The sequence below is a fragment of the Eschrichtius robustus genome, chromosome 6, assembly GCF_028021215.1.
Source record: "Eschrichtius robustus isolate mEscRob2 chromosome 6, mEscRob2.pri, whole genome shotgun sequence".
In the NCBI taxonomy this organism is placed as follows: domain Eukaryota; kingdom Metazoa; phylum Chordata; class Mammalia; order Artiodactyla; family Eschrichtiidae; genus Eschrichtius; species Eschrichtius robustus.
Window position 1 is genome coordinate 122,002,300 of NC_090829.1, and position 11,986 is coordinate 122,014,285.

The following is an 11,986-nucleotide window of genomic DNA, read 5'->3' on the forward strand; positions in this document are numbered from 1 at the left end:
ATTCCACTTAGATTTGTTTGTATTTCTTGTTTTTTCTACTATACTTATTTTAAAAATTACTAGATTTCCTTTTGTGTCAGTCAGGGTTCAATCAGAGGAGCTGAACCAGTGAGATAGTTATTATAGAAAATGACTTATGGAAGTAGGGGGGTTGACTAAATAGTCTTTGCAAGGATTTTTTTTTTTTAATAAACTTATTTATGTTATTTATTTATTTTTGGCTGCATTGGCTCTTTGTTGCTGTGCGCAGGCTTTTCTCTAGTTGCCGCGAGCGGGGGCCACTCTTCATTGCGGTGCATGGGCTTCTCATTGCGGTGGCTTCTCTTGTTGCGGAGCACGGGCTCTAGAGCACAGGCTTCAGTAGTTGTGGCACACGGGCTCTAGAGCGCAGGCTCAGTAGATGTGGCGCACGGGCTTAGTTGCTCCGTGGCATGTGGGATCTTCCCGGACGAGGGCTCGAACCCGTGTCCCCTGCATTGGCAGGCGGATTCTTAACCACTGAGCCACCAGGGAAGCCCCGCAAGGATGTTTTTGTTTCTAATGCTGGAGACTGAAGACCACAGGCAGGAAGAGAAGATAATAGAAATCTGGAACCACAGGAGGACAGACTGAAAATCATACTGTTTCTTGTTACCTCTGACCTCAGTGATGAAGGCATCCTACAGAAACCAGAGCCCTTTGTTATGGAGTTGAACATATGTACACTACCCTTAGCCCAGGAGCCAGAGAAAATGAAGGAAGACCAGGGAGAAGGGAAAGCAACTGAAGAGCCCCTCTTGGGAGCATGATTAGTTAGGGTGAGTAAATAACCTATGAAGAATTCTCTACAGATAGCTTCTCTCTCTAAGTACTGTCATTTCTTCCTGCATTATGTTCCAGTTAAGTTCCAATATCTCAACTTTATTTAACATGAGCCAATATTGAGTCCAGATTTCAGTTATCTACCAAGTAATTAGAGATATCTATCACTGCTCAAGCTGCAATCCATATTAATTGTTTGACTCCATATAATGTTATGATTTTTCCTCCCTAACGTAACACATGTATAATATTTTCATACATGAATTACATGAAGTCCCAGGTTTTGGTTGATATAAATAGTAGAATAAAAACCGAATGATTTGCCAGATTTTTGTCCATTTCCTCTCAAGTCATAATTCATCTTAATTCTTCTGAGGGTATGGCTCAGGAAGATCTGAGGGATGGTACTTGTGGATCTTAAAAGCAATCAGCAACCCCTTGAAATGCATCTGCTTCAAATGAGGTTATTAAAGAGTCTTAAAGCAAAGGAATGCTAACAATCTCCATTAGAGCAAGAGATTTTTTTCTTTTTAAAAGCAAAGTTAAAGAGGATTGGAGGTGGTGGTGTAAGTAATCATAATCTATCAGAATCCTTACAAATTCCATCATTCCAATTTTTTCTAATCATCATTCTCACTTTCACTTAAGAGCTCCAGAGAGGCTCTGAATTTCATTTGCATTGTAATCTTTTACTTGAAAAGTCAAAAATTTCTGTTTTTCTTTATATCTCCATGGCTATAGGAGATTAAAAAATCCTTTTGGGTCAGTTTTAGAAGCTCATGGAATCATTCATCTTCTTTATGTAAAAATATCTCTTCTTGTCTTTCCTCTGCCATGCATGACTTTGTTCTCTCATGCTCTTTCTACATCAATTTTTAAAACAATTTTTATGGATTTCAAGGTGGGATATGTATTTAATTCATTAATGAAGGAAATATGAAAGAAAAGTTATCAGGTGATAATAGAAAATACAACAAGGTGGGGATGGGGATGTCATATTTTAATATTTTCTCACGTATGTTCAATAATTCATGTACTATTTAAGTGTACTGATTGTCAATATTGTTGGCATAATTTTAATTCTAAGATGGCCCTAAAGATTTTCACATTGGTGTAAATGTCTTGTGTAATTTCCTCATATTGAGTGTGTTCAGAACCTGTGAATTTGATGGATTATCACTCTCATGATTATGTTATGTTAGATGACAAAGGAGATTTTACAGATGTAAATAGAGTTAAGGTTACTAATCAGCTGACCTTGAGTGAATCAAAAGGAAATTATGTGGATGGGCCTGTCTCTATGAGCTCTTTAAATCACAGTGAGAGGAAATAAGTTTCAAAGCCTTAAAGGAACAACCACCATATTATGATGAACACAGGAAACCACAGGCTGCCTCTCAATGCTGAGAATGGGCTCTGACTAACAGCCAGTAAGAAAGTTGGAACCTCAGTCCTATAATCCAAAGAAACTAAGCTCTAATCACAACTTGAATGAGCTGGGAAGGGGAACTTATGCTTCAGATGATATAGCAGCCCCAGCCAACATGAGCAAAGAAGTCGGCTAGATAGTGCCAGGCTCCTGACCAATCGAAACTGGGAGATAATATATTTGTGTTGTTTAAGCCACTTAGTTTGTGATATTTGGCACAGAGCAATTAAAAAAAAAAAAAAAGAATGCAATTAGTTAAGATATAAATCATGATACTAGGCAAAGAAAATGATTCTAAAATACTGCTCATGAACATATTTAATGGAATTATTGCTTTAGGTCATTCTACAATCGACTGATTCTAGTATTACAAGATTTTAGAAGATGCACACTGGTCAACATCTTTTAAACGATATTATTTAAAACATATGGCAGAGCCACTAACACCAGGGCAGATACTACTTAGCATACTGAGTAGCTTTGTTACTAAAAGACTTTAGACAAAGTTAAAATACACGAAAAATTAAAAGACATGACAAAGATCTCAATTATCAATTTGTTGATGGATAAATCCCTTTTTCCCAGTTTTCCTCTAAATATTCTCTGATGTTAACGTCTATACTGCTGTCTTTTTTCTTATTGCCCTACCTCCAAAATTTACACTGTAACCTCTGAAAACATAATTTCATTATTAACAAACCACCCAATATCTCATTTAACGCAGAAGGCTGTCACTCTCATGATTTGTTATTTTACCTTAACTAAACCTTGGTTCTTTCCTTAATTCCTTCCTCTTTATCCCTCCTAAGTTTCTGTCTAGGATATTGAGGGTTACCTCTTCCTGTTTAAAGCTTTCTCGTTATGTGACTGTAGCCCATCCTAAATCCTTCTCCCTGTGTGCCCTTTATTGCAATATCTCTTGACGTTTGTAGAAAATGGCTTCACTGATCATTCCTTTTCTTTTGTGTTCATTCCTATTTTAACTGGCTCCCTTCCCTCAGCATGAACATTCCTGAAGTCTCTCTCTTTGATTCACCCCTGCCAAATTGGACCCTGTCTTGACTCTACAGTTCTCTGGATATACTCTCCAGTTTCTCTCCTCTCTCCCAAAGTTCATATAGTAGCAAGGGACACATATTATGTCTACCATATCACATCCATTAAACTCCTAGATGCACTGAAGTTTGACTTATCTCACTAGGTCACCAAAAATGTCCTGCTAAGATCATGATGCATTTCCTAATGAATACTAACAGCTCTTTTCATGGGCTAAGATTAGCTTTAGTATTAAAAATTCTGTTGAAACAACAACATTCATTCAGCTATGAAGAATAGACAATAACCCAGGCTTTTTGAGGCTTCATCTCAACAAATGCTTCTGTGACAAGCATACCAAAGTCGGAGGGCGCGGGTAGTTGGGCAATTACTGGCTTTCTCTTGGAAGTAATATGTCTCTATTATTCACATTTCACTGATCAAATGAGTCTGTTGACCATGCCTAACTCATAGGGAATGAGGAGTACAATCCTCCCATGTGCCCAAGGGAAGAGAGAACTGGATATTAGTAAACAGTACTGATGTCTTCAAGTGCCAGTGTTATTAGATATCTCTTTATCTTTAAAAAAACTAATTTTTCCTGATAATCACTTTCTTTGTCCACACTTTAAGCTTGCTTACCACCGTTATTCCTAGTTCAGATTAATACCACTTCACTTGGCATGATTTTCCTGAGATATCCTCTCCATTCTCATGCCTTCCTCCAACACCTGTGAGCTGATGACTCAAAATCTTATTTCCAACCCAGCTGTCTCCTTACAGCCTTACATGTGCTTGTCCACCTGTCAGTTGGGAATCTTTACTTTCATACTCAATTTAACTAGAACATAAAATCAAGTTATCTGTCTAAAACTTAAATTGGCCTTATTCTTATTCAAATGACATAATTACAACATTACTATCTCTGTCTTAAGCCAATGCAGTAACTTCCAAAATCTCTGTTGTTTCCAGTCTTATCCCCCTTGGATCCATTTACATTACAGCCGAGAGTGATCCGTCAAAAAGAAAAAAAAAATCTGACCATGTTGCTGTCATAAAAAAACTTCTGTAAATATTTCCTAGCTTCCCATTATGTATAGGTTAATTCTTAAACTTCCTAACAAACTATTTCATCACCCGGCACTTACTGCTCCATTCAAACTCTTTCTTTTTTAATCCCAGTTTCACACTTTTTAACTAGCTGCACAAAATTGCTTGTATTGCTTTGCCTATACTATGCTGTTTGTTGCCACAGTCATTCACTTTTGTGTCATTTTCTTTCTGAAATGTCCTTGAGCTTTCCCTATTTAACTTCTCTTCATCCTTTAAAAATCAGATTAGGTACGATTTCTCTCACCAACGCATCCTCCAGGTCCTCTCTTCTCATGACAGTCTATGAATTTCTCTGATACTGAGCCATAAGAGTTCTGAGAAATAAGAGTTTATCGGTGTAACAGAATTTCTTCAGGAAAGAGACTTTGCTTTATTCATCTTTGATTCTAAACTGCTTCTCACCATTCCTGTTAATGATATAAAGATAGCGAATACTTAATGACTGAATGAATTCAGAGTGAACAGAGATTCTTTTTCAAAATAGTGTTAAAGTACCTGTGGAACAATGTTATCGATAATCTTTATGATCTTGATCTTTTAAAAATCTTCAAAAATCCATTTTATCAAGTTTTATTGAGTTCATGATAGAGAACCAATGAATATCTGGAAATCCCAATCTAGGTAGGAGATTTGATAGACCCAGCAGTATATTCTGGTACCAATTTGGTCCAAATAATACACTTCTCCTTTCTCATTAAAAGGCACAAAATTTATCTTGTCACCTTACCTCAAACCAGAATCTTGAGTTTTAGCTCAGGTGGCTCTTGCTTTCTTGTCCTCTATACTCAATCAATGGCCATGGCTTTTGTTATATCTCTTAAAGGATTAAAAATTCTTTACATTTTCTCTATCAATATAGTCAATATCTATATTCATTTCATCATATCATATATCACCTGGATTTATTCAATATCTGTCAAAATATTATCCCTGTTTTCCAGTTTGCCCACTCAAGTTCATCATCCACATTTTTCCTCTTCTTATCTCTCCAAATGAAGATCTGATGCTGTATGACTTACTCTTTAAAGTGCTTGGTGTCCAGAGATCTGTAGAACCCAGGTGGGAGAGTATTCCAAGTGAAGGTTGAAAGTTGAATTTTCCTCTAGGATGTGGCCCAGAAATCCCTGGCTTCAGCGAGCCCAGATTGCAAACAACAAGTGAGCTGATTCTTCACTACTGGGAAGGTTGGAAGTAGACAAATACCAAAGAGCAGAAATGATTCTTCCATTTATCTCAGGAGAGTGGTGACAGTCTGCCCTTAATCCACAGCTCCCCAGACAAGGAGTCCCATTTGCCTCAGAAACCCTGAGAATTCTGTTCATGGGAGACATTCAAACATTCAATCTAAGTTTCAATTTACTGGCAGAGTAAAATTGCAGCTTATTTGATAGACCTCAGGAACCACAGAGAGAAACATAAGATGGAAAGTTTGAAACACATGGCAAGAGAGAAGGACCTGCTGGAGGAGACAGATGGACACCTGATTTGTTTTAAGCACTTAGGAAGACACACTCAGAAAATGGATTAAATGAGAAGAAATTGAGACTGAAATTAGTGACTTAACAAGTTCAGGAAAATTAGCAAGAAAAGAATAGGAGTTTCAAAGGGAGGAAAATGGACAGATGGAGGATCAGGAATAACAGAACACTTGATTGAAGGCAATTCTCTGAGTTGAATGAAGCATGTGTCTTCATATTGAGAGAGGTCATTGAGTTCCAGGCTGTACTGATGAGAAAGAACACCTATCTTGATAAAACACATCACCTCTAACAATAGAGAAATAATTTTATAATTCTCCATATGTAAAGATAAGCTACAAGCAGAGGAAAATAAATCTGACTGACATCTTTGTATTCCCCACAGCTAAATGCAGAATACCACTTATGAACTACTGAAAGAAAAGGATTTCAGCCCAGGAATTCCAAATTTACTAACGATGTCATTTGCATCTCAGATGCACAAAGATGTTTGAAGAGATGCCAGAATTCAAAAGTGTATTCCTCAACTATCATGCCTAAGAAAAATGTTTGGAAATAAAAATTTTTTAAAAAACTACCACCAAACCAAACATTAACCAAAACAAGACCTCAAAATATAGCAATGAAGAGAAGATGGAATAGTAGATTAATCGTGCTTATGAACATTGGTATAAATAAACTTGATATTTATACAACTTACACATGTGTGTCTGTGTAAATAAGTATACATAATATATAATGTATATTATTGATATATATTGTTTCTATATTTATATTTATTTTGTTTTATATACATTTATGTGTAATATATAATATTATATAATTATATACAAATTTATTTATTTATTTATAGAATAACTCAAAATGAATGAATGTATACTTTCTGGTATTGCTTGAGAGCAGCATAAGACTCACAGAAAGATAGTTGTAGTAAGAACTATACTATCTTAGTCAAAATCCAGGATAGGCATGAAGCATGAGAAAAAGGAAGTTCAAGTTGTTCCATAGGTCTCATTGTGTGAAAGGGGAAATGGGGAGACTTTTAAAGTATTCTCAATATAGTTTTCTATACAGAAATGTAGTAAGAGAGAATTAAAGAGCATGAGGCAGTATAAACAGTGCCTTTCAGTGAGAGAAGCAATTGTTAACTTGTAGTAAAAGTAAAATCATCTGATAAAGAGAGAGGAATGATAAATTTCAATTCATGGGAAAGAAATGCAGTAAAAAAATCCAAATTAACAGTGGTTGAAAATAGGAACTGATAAAGTCAGCACAGATAGAGGAATCTCTGATATAAAATAAGCAATAAACTTGAAGAAAAACAAGTATATGAATACTTAAATTAAAAATGAAAGAACTGAATTAATTGATAAACTTTACTTATGATTTCAACATCTTAATAAAAAAATACATTTCAGATAAAATAAAAACAATTCAACTTTAAAGCAGGTAGGACATAAAAATTCAAGTAAGGTATCTCAGGTGTTGAGTGAAAAGAAGCAGATACATGCTATAAAATATGTGAACCTAGAAGAATCAGATGACCAAACAATTGAGAGTTATGGGATTGTGATGACTTATTTTAATAAATTATAACAACACAGCAATAATGTAACCCAACTTTAGAATTATAAAATGAGAGACCACTACATCTATATGGCAGTGGAGTGTGGAAATATTGATCTTAATAGTTGGCTTAAAAAGAAACAAAAATCCAGCATCACAGGAATACTAGAGAAACTGAAAAAATATGTTGGGACCCTTCACATAATTTATCAACATGGCATTTTTCACAGAGACCTGAAACCTGTTAACTTTCTGATGGAATGCTAAAGCTAATTGATTTTTTGGGTTGCAAACTTTATATAACCATCCAGGCACAACATGCATTGATTAATATTGTAAGGTTGGTACAGTTAATTATAGATTACCAGAAATAATCGAAAATATATTTTCCTCAAGAGAAAACAGAAATCAAAATCAAAGTTAAGCCTTCAAAGTGATGTTTGATCTTTAGGATCCATTCTCTATTAATGACTTATGGGAAAATGCCATTTCAGCATGTAAATATATTTCTAATCCATGTGCAGATTTCTAAACAATTTTAGATTGTTTAGATTTAGATTTTAGATTTAGATTTCCAAGCTATTTATCTTAACCATAAAATTAAATTTCCTGAAATGTTAGATAAATTTCTTTTAGATATGAGGAAGCGTGGCTTAATAAGGGGCTCTAAACAGGAGTATATCCATTTCTGAGCTCCTGGTGCCGTATATGATCAATTTCAAATTCACCAAAGTACTGAGATGGATAAGAGAACCACCAAAGATATAAAACATATCCTGAACCAACTTGTTGGTCCAAATTCTCCTAAGTCCATTTTGAAAGTTGTTAGAACTTTATGTTAGTAGAGTAGTGTTGAAAGTAATGATTCATCTTCATCATCTAAGCCTTTTGGAAAAAAATGTGTAGAAATGGCTTGCAGCTACTCATAACCTATCAAATAACACCTATAAAAATATTGGACTGTTGTACTCTTTATTGTCTTCAGAAGTCGACTCTTGAAGATGACTTTGCTCTGAAATTTTATGTTTCAATGGATAATCCCCCAAAGAAAACTCTAAAAATAGCAACCACTGATGGTACCATATGCAATAAATTCTAGAATTGTTTTTCACTGTCGTGTAGTTTACTATGAGTCTAATGTACTTGATGTGTTTTCACATTAGAATAAATGTTGGAAAATTGAAACATTGGGAAAATTATGTAAAAAGTTTTGTAGAATAAAATGAAACTAAAATTTCAAAGAATAAAAAGAGAGAGAAATGAAAGAAAGGAAAAAAGGAAGGAATTGATCCATCAGAAGACAAAGACTGTCATACTGGATTAAGAACTAACACCCAGATATGTTATATTCAGAAACAAAGATTCTCAAAACGAAGTGATTTAAAAAAAAAAAAAAGTTGAAGATGTAGGAATCAGCAAAGAAACAAGCACAGTCAAAACAAGACATGTGGAGAAGAAATACTAAGAGAAAGTAACATTAAAGATTATAAATCAATAAAAAGGATAGAGACATCCATCATATATTAATAAAATAAAGCAGGGACATGGATTTTGCAGCCATAAATCTATTTGTATGAACCACAATAGCATCTAAATGCAATGAAAACGACTAGTAAAATTAGAGGAAGTGTTCAAAAGAACTTTTTAATCCTAAGATCTTATTAAAAACTAATGGCAAATATTTATTAAATAATGCAATCAATAAACTTAATTTAAAAGTACCATAAAGAGCCATAAGTCTTTCCAATTGCAAGGATGTATATACTTTTTCTTATGACCAAATAACATTTACACTTTTTAACTATCATTCTTCCATTCAAAGCAGCATTTCTAAAACAGATTTTTAAGATGTTCACAAGATACTTTGTATTCAGAAACAAAAGCGTTCTATGATTAAGAACATAGTTTCAAGAAAGTTTGTACATACTTTATATCCCCTCTTTGAAATGACATACATGTGCATATATATATATGTATACATTACATGATTTGAAATATTTTATTAAATTTTTGTCTATATGAAAGTATGTTCTTTCCTTTTCTCCTCTTATCATGATGATGAAGGCATCCAATTTCTTATCTCAGGCTAGTCTCTCTCCTTATGTCCACCCCTTTTCTCAGAATCTTCAAATTCTTCTATCATCTGGCTATTACTCACCAGCCTAAAGATCAAAAAGCTAATAAGTGAGTGTGGATCAATGGAAATATGTCATCCAGTCCAGAAAACCAATTATAGTTCAGCAGTGTGAAATTTTTATACCATAGAGGTGGTGTATAATAGATTTGAGGATATTTTTAAGAAAATAGATCATTGCAAGCAAATGATGCATTCAACATCATTTTCAACATTCTCCATTTTCCCTTCATATTAATTTTAAGAGTTTGCAAAAATGTTGAAAAATAATTCTTATTTAATACTAAATTGTATTTTTTTCTTGACTATTTTTATTCTTGCTCTATAACAGTTGTGGTCCTGACAGGTGTATGGGGAAGGTGATAGGTACTGTTAAAGATCCAGTGAATTTATGCCAAATTTTGTTTTGCTTAATAATGCTGTTGAAAGATAGTCCAAAGAACAGGTGTAGAAAATATGTCACAAAAGAATGAGAGTTAGATTCTAAAAATAAAGGCAAAAAAGATTGATAGAGCATATAAATAAGAAAAATTCTCTTTATTTTCAACCTACTACAGTCTCTAGTAAAACAATACATAATGTAATATCCATAATATAATAAACATAATGTAATATAAAGTGCTCAATATTTGCCAACTAAAGTACCAAGAGATTTATGTACATTACCTCCTTTAAGCCTCTCAATATCACTTTGAGGTTGTAACTATTATTATCACCACTCACTCTTTAATAACTATTAATGGCCTCTCTCCACAGCTGAAATATTAGATTACAATATAAAAAAAATTAGCAAATATACAATTTTTAAACCTGGAAATAAATTCTGTCCATTATTTTGAATTAAATCCTAAGGCTCTGAGACATTATACACTTTTTTTTTTTATCGTCCTCTGAATCACTGTTTTCTCTCTGGATTCAATAAACGTAAAGACTTTAATGGTGTGATTTCTTTGAATAATTAAAGAGGAGTTGGCCCACGCTCTGACAGTGCTGTACCCTCTGAAAGCAGCATTTCATTCTGTCCCTTCTTTACTTGTCATGAGGTCAAAGGCTTGCTCTTTAGTGCACTAAGTGCAGTCAAACGGCCTTACAAGTAAACATTCTTTACAAGCGAAACCTCCAGGTAGACCATAACTTTTCTAACTTGTTGAACTCACCTGACAGGACAAGAAGTACTACTCCAGAGAGCTGTAGCCAGCGGCACTTAACATTCACAACCAGACTTGCACTTTGCTTTCCGGAAGCAATCAGATTCCCTCAGTCAGGTCCCTCCTCTTTCTGGAGTCTCTTTTGTTCTGAGCTGTAAGAATACAGTAGAATGGATATTTTATAAACAGGCACATACAATGATAAGAAATACATTACTAGTGACATGAAGAAGTACTGCATAATAAATAATAGAACCAAAATGATACATTAGCTGATCTTAAAGACAATATAAGCTTACATAAAAGAAACTAAAAACAGTGAGACTGAGTTTTCCTTTACACCAGTGTTTTAAATTTTAAAAAGCATGAAATCATCTTTTTAATTTTATAATAAATTTCATTTTAATGAAAAGTATTCATTTTAATTATCAAATTTTAATCGTTTAAAATTATTTTTAATTTGGACAGTCACTCTTCTTTTAAGTTTTATTCTATTTAATTATAATTTTCAGAATTTAAGAACATGAACCTTATATAAATATAGAATAAATACCTGTCAAAGATTTTATTTAGCTCATTGGCTAACTAATGAGGGACCAGTCACATGGAAAGGCTGATTCCAAGAAGATCTGACGAATAAGTGTTTGCATAGTCTATAAGGAAAGGCATTTAAGTAGAATATTAGAATAAGATCACTTGGTTACCTATAATACCAGTTTATATCCTAAAAGATGGTGATATCTTTTCTACTAAACAGATATCTACAAGTAAGCATGTAACTTTCTGGTGTCTAAGCACTAACCAATTAGCATATAAAGTCAAAACAAAGATCCATTCTCTAGAAAATCAAATAATCCTTGGGTAGGCCTGTTAATACTGCAATAAGACACTGAAAGGATATACAGATATGCTTTTGCCTTATTTTCTAGGTTTAGAGCATGTTTTCTCTTAAAGGTCCTTCTCTTGGTGAGAGATCATCTGAATACCACTCAGAAATTCTAGTGTGCCTAAATGATGGAATTTGTCAAGACATTTGAAGATGGTTTATAAAGGGAAAGATAATTACACAATAAAGGCCAGTAAGTTAGTATGCCTAGCAAGATATTTTAAAAGGTTGTAGGTTGCATCTGCAAATTATTTTGAAATTTCTAATATACTTCAGGTGATATAATTCAAATCTCAAAGAAAAAAAAAACCTTCAAGTAAGTATAAGAAAATCTTGTATAAATTTTGAATATGTCAATATAGTGGAAAAAGGGAAAAATACTTTGTGAATTAGATC

At 33.8% G+C, this 11,986-nt stretch overlaps 1 pseudogene; it reads left to right on the top strand.

The window, feature by feature from the left end:
- Positions 1 to 6,314: 6,314 nt before the first annotated feature.
- Positions 6,315 to 8,521, top strand: LOC137765958 (dual specificity protein kinase TTK-like; annotated as a pseudogene).
- The last annotated feature ends 3,465 nt before the right edge of the window (positions 8,522 to 11,986 follow it).